Genomic DNA, 6,081 nt, shown 5'->3' with positions numbered 1-6,081 from the left:
CTTTAGATCATTAAGATCTCTCCTCACGTGCCTGACCTCCTGGGGGAAGTCTGACCATTAAATCGTGACAGGGATGCCGGTAAAACCTCATGAAGATGGTCCACTGGCGTCATAAGGGGGCACTCTGTTGCAGTCCTCAAGGCGGCATTCTGGCAGGTTTGTATTCGACGTTAGCATATGGACGAGCGGTGAACATCGTTTCATTCGACGTTCGTGTGTATACGATCGGGGTACGATGTATTCGGTGTTCGGTTGTATGTGAACGGTGATACGATGGAATCGATGTTCGTCTGTAGATAATCGGAAACACGTTGTATTCGGTATTCGGCTGTGAATGATCGGTGATACGGTGGATTCGGTGTTCGGCTGCTGATGCTCGGGAACACGATGGGTTCGGCTGTTGATGGCCGGGGTGTTCGTCTGTAGATGATTGAAAACACGTTTTATTCGGTGTTCGGCTGTGAATGATCGCTGATACGACGGATTCGGTGTTCGACTGTAGATGATCGGGAACACGTTGTAATCGGGGGTCGGCTGTGAATGATCGATGATACGATGGATTCGGTTTTTGGCTGTAGATGTTCGGGGACACGATGTGTTCCGCATTCAGCTGTTGATGCTCAGGAGCACGAAGAAAGCGAAACCCATATCGTCATCGGGTTCTTCTTTTCTTCCTTCTTGTCTTCAGCAGCAGGGGCAGCACGAACACCGAATCCATCGATGGGTTCGCCGTTCGACTGTTGATGCTCGTGCAACAGCTGACCCGAAGGCTCTGTGGAACTGCTGACCCGAAGGTCCAGTGGAACAGATGACCGAAGGCCCTGTGGAACTGCTGACTCGAAAGCCCTATGTATGTATTAGCCATTACAACCTAATGGATAGCCCTCAAAAAGTATTCCCAACGCTATAACACCGAGGATTTAGAACAGACTATTGTTCCAACCCGTGTAGCTATCTCCGTGCAGTAGCAAGCTCCCCTTCTCAAGCATTTCTGAAATACTTTAGTGTCCTGGATTATAAATTAAATGAGAATTATTTGTTGTGCGCGATGACAATGAATATTGTGACGTTGCACTGAAATGCAAATTTCCCTTGTCTAAGATGTTATTTCTCTGCGGGTGGGTAGTAATGACGTAGTGTAGATTTTTTATTGGATGGCTGGTTCTGTATAGTAAGGGTAGTAGTTGCTGTATTATGTACGTGAACATTTTGTCAAGTTACATTAATCAACGATTTTCGTCGCCAGATGATGATGTTGAAGGGTTCAGAAATGATGTTTGTGTGGTGTCTCAATCGGAGTGGAGAAAGTGCTTGGTTTGAGCGCATGTGAAAGTGTATAAATAATGCTGGAGAATACTTAAAAAATAAAAACATTTTTGATGATAAATACTTGTAGTAGCCCTCGTAGTACCCTTCGTACATTTGCATTCCTGAATACTATTTATTTATTGAAAGTTTTATTATAATTACAAATTATAATACAATTATATTTAAAAATCACTAGCAACTAAAGCTATCGGCTAAACTATTTTATTAAAATCCAAGTTTCGAAGTAATATCAACAATTAGGGTTGACATTAATTACATTTTATTTGTGTGCTTTAGAATATTTATAATTTCTCGAATACCATAATGACAAAACAAAGTACCCTCTTATGATAAAAACAATTTCTGAACATTATTTAAAAATACTGCAATACGTGTACATCAAAGTCTTTGCGACTTCAAGACATTCTAATTTTTACTAAGAGTTTCTATAATTTATTCCACTTTAATTAACTATATAATTAATTGAATACAACAACAACAATTAAGCTGAATGAAAAAATTTTAAAGGGCAATGTTTTATAATTGTTCTATTACGGTTGAGAACAATTTATTGTTATATTCATTTAATAAGCTATTAATTAAAGATGTAATTAGTGTTTGAAACTGTGATACACGCGCCCTTTTTAAATAATACATGAAAAAATAAATCATGTTATGTGGTTTTCTTTTACGAGATTTACCGTAGCGTAACGCTGTTATTATTATGATTTGTTTTTTTTTTTTTGAAAACTATCACCCCTAACAAAAATGAAAGGAGAATGTTATGGGAATTTTCATTGTACCTTTTGTTAATATTTGCTGTATGTGTATCTTTATTAGTTACACATATGACCGTACCTTCTATCCGTACTGGACATAAAATGCTTAGAATCATATATAATGGGATCAACTGAGAGACAGACGGGCGAACGTGGCTAAATCGTCTCCAAATTATTTTAAATTTTTTCTAAAACCATTGTTTCGATGAGGCACATCCATGAAGGCTGCAGTTGTGAAAATAACAAATTTAAAAATTGTTTTGTTTAATTAGGATTTTTAATCATTATATAACAACAAAGAAATATGAGTGGGTTCGTAGGATTGACATGCCGTTAGACTTGGAAAATATATACAATAATGTGAAATTTTAAGAACGGCATCTGATGGCATAAAATATCCAAAAAAGAAGAACAATGAAATGTAGAGTTGGGTAATCTAGTTCCCGGAGCGGATCGATATTTTTAGTTCCATTTCCTTAATATCGTTACATAGTTCCAAACAGTTTCGAGACCGATATAATTCAATGAATCTTTCTCTTTCATCGTTTGGTGGATGAATTGACATAAAATTAAATAAATGAAGGGTTTTAACACACCATAATGAACGAAACGATGGGAAAATATCCAAGTGAGTGAGAAAATAAAGAAGGGAAATGAAAGAAACTATATGGACGCGTTTAGCCGATAGCCTTAGATGATAGGAACTATTCCGGTAAAGGAACTATTGGAACTAGAACCAGATATTTATTGCGTTCATATAGTTTTTATACCCTCAGCATTTATGCTAATGAGAGTATATACATAAATGCTGAGGATATAAAAACTATATGAACGCAATATCTGGTTCTAGTTCCAATAGTTCCTTGACCGGAATAGTTCCTTGGAAATGGTTTGTTCCGGAAATACACAACTCTAATTAAATGTATAAATATGGGTTGCCAACTATACACGCTCGAATACGATGTTTTGAGTGCTGCCTACGAGTACACACACATTTTATACCTACCGACTTTAAAACATGGCAAATTCGAAGATCTGAGCATAAAGAAAAATTTAATGAGAAGAAGAAAATAATATCAAACGCCAGGATACGGAATAACAAATGGTGGTAGCACCGCAAGAAATTCGTTCACAAGCCTGATATAGCCGCAGAAATTACTGGAATCCATAAGGGTTTAATAAACAATTAACAATTAAAAATATATCAGTCAGTTTTGCCGACAGAGATATATCCTCTGCATGTTTGACATGACACTTTCATCTTCGAGCAGATCAAATTTCGGTTACACAACCAATATACTCTTCTCTAAAAATTGTGTATTAACACGTTCGCGGACGCAAGCAAATTCAGGGAGGTGAAAAAAATTACACCCAATTATTTTCGAAATAAGTTTTTTTGTTTTTATTTATTAATTATTGATTATTATTATTATTTTTTTATTATTGAATTTATCTTGTTGAAATAAATCGTATTATGTATATTAATCACCATAACTTAAGATTGTATACAAGTAAATGAACAAAAATTGGCTGACAATGTGAATGCTATAGCATTCACGTCATTTTGCATCGGAATGCTATAGCATTCACGTCCGCGAACGTGTTAAGGAAGGTTTCAGAATTTCGTGGGCCTTTCAAGATGTATGAACTTCCCAACAAACAAAATATGGATTCGTATTAAAACTCAAAAGTGTTGCCGAGAAGGTACCTGAAGTAATTGTACATTTGGAACTTATTTTGAGAAAATATCGCGCCCACCAGTCGTTTAAGTTGGTCACCTTATAATGTAGAACTTTTGGACTATTGTATCAGGATACATGGACTTGTCCCCGAAAAACATAATATCGCTGAAGGGAGTACCTTCGGCAGACATTTCCAAAGGATCCTCGAAAAGACCTTAAACCGCACTTAAACGAACATGTTGAATGTTTGTGTGTTTGTGAGGGAGGTACCGAAAGGGATGGACCAATATGACCCACTTTCGAACTTAAACTATGTTTGGACAAAATATTACGAGATCCAAGGTTTGGACCTAATCGGTTGCTCCGTTTAAAAGATCTCGCACATACCATGTTAGCGAATATTTTTGAACTGTTATGGGGGAGGTACCGGAAGGCACCAACGTAAACATGCCCCCCACACCTGTGTACGTTCCTGCCGGAAGGAGTGAGCCGATAAGAGACATCTTCGAACTTTATTTAAGATTGGCAGAAATATTACGATTTCGAAATTGGAACCAACGCAGTATCATGCGCACAAGCGATTACATATGATGGCAGCTTTAGTGTCATTTTCTCAGAAAGTATGAACTTGCCACTGAAGCAAGTGAACTTGCCACTGAAAACAACTTAAACCCCGTTAAATATGTCCCGAGAACAACCTTGCAACAAAATCTAGAGTAGGTCTTAAACTATACGTTTACCAAATTTGGCGTTGGAGGTCGCGGAAGGATTGGGCGATAGTCCATATTGGGACTTGTTCTATATCAGGTAGAAATACATATTACAATGTGCAAAGTATGAATCAAATGGGTTAGTCCCTCGATAGTTATTCTGCGTTAAATTTGGCAGGTCCCCTGAATTACGAATCATCGCGATTCTACCTCATATCCCTGTATCATATTTTCTATGAATTTTTATTTGTGATTAGATAAAATGTTACATATAAAATGTTAAATATATATTCTGAATCATCGTATATGTAACATTTTGTCTACTACAGATAATGGTTGTTGAAACTTTTGAAGTTTGAAATAGCAATTAATTTTTATACCCTACACCACAATGTGGAAAGGGTATTTTAAGTTTGTTTTTCGAAAAATGCATGTAACACTGCGAAATATTCGTCGTAGACCCCCCATATGGTATACCAAAATTCATATCTCGACGAGATAAAGTGAGATGTGTGTCCGTCCGTCTGTCCGTCCATTAAAAATTGTACGCACGCTACAGGCCGCAATTATGGACCAATCTTCACGAAATTTTGTATGGGTTCAGACCAGAATAGACCCCTATAGTTTTTGGCGATGCTTGTGGAATTAGGGGTGAAATGAACCAAAAACTAATGTTTTATCCATTTTTGTAGCGGCTCTGTAGGTCGCAATGGTAGTCTGATCGGGGCGAAATTGCAAGTACGGTTTAGGTTTACGACAGAGAAGTAGCTTGAATTTAACGTGATGATCGGATAATATTTAGCGGGTTATATTGACCAGAACTTTTGTGTGAAAATTGGTAAAGTTGTTAGTGAAATGACTATATCTTTATTCCTGGAAACTATGCTAAACCAATGTAAATTAGGTTTAGAAGAGAAACGCTTGACCTTTGCATTTTCTAATTGGGGGTAGTGTAACCTTAATCACGCTAGTGATCACACTTATAGTTCAATACTGACGAAAGTTGGGATGATGTTATAGGTTTGGTCAAGGATAGTGCCAATAATTGTTGATAATGATCGGATAGTAATTAGCGTGTAAAATTGACCATAACTTTTTTGGGAAAAATATTCTAAATCTATATCTCAAAAATGGTAAAACCTAGGACAATGTCATAAAGGTAAATTTTGTACCGAATTTTCACGGCTACAACATTTGCTCTATTCCCATTGCGGTTTCCAAAAAAATGGTGAAAACCTAAAACACAATGTGAACTTTTGATCCCGATTAATTTAAAAAGCGCTCCGACGATATTTTTTGTTTTTTTATTTTTCTCATCCTTGAACATTGTAGTTTCAGAATCCACAAAAACTTCCTTGGTGTAAGCACCTTCCATTTAAAGTTGGTTCAGGCGCACCGTGACGTATAAGTGTGTTTCCTCTATAGTTTTGGTTTGTTTATAAAGAATTACGTTTACATTCCATGAAAAGAAAGATATTAAAATCATGATAGAAGAAATGTACGGGGTTTTGAAGTTTTTATGCAACCTTTGATTAGAAGTAATAGCTCGAAATATTGATCTCTTTCATTGATCGAATGGTTTTTATATTTTTCTTTCTTAAT

Source organism: Musca autumnalis, unplaced genomic scaffold (genome assembly GCF_047663935.1).
Source record: "Musca autumnalis isolate F117 unplaced genomic scaffold, ASM4766393v1 scaffold_1, whole genome shotgun sequence".
Taxonomy (NCBI): Eukaryota; Metazoa; Arthropoda; class Insecta; order Diptera; family Muscidae; genus Musca; species Musca autumnalis.
This window is presented reverse-complemented; position numbering follows the sequence as displayed.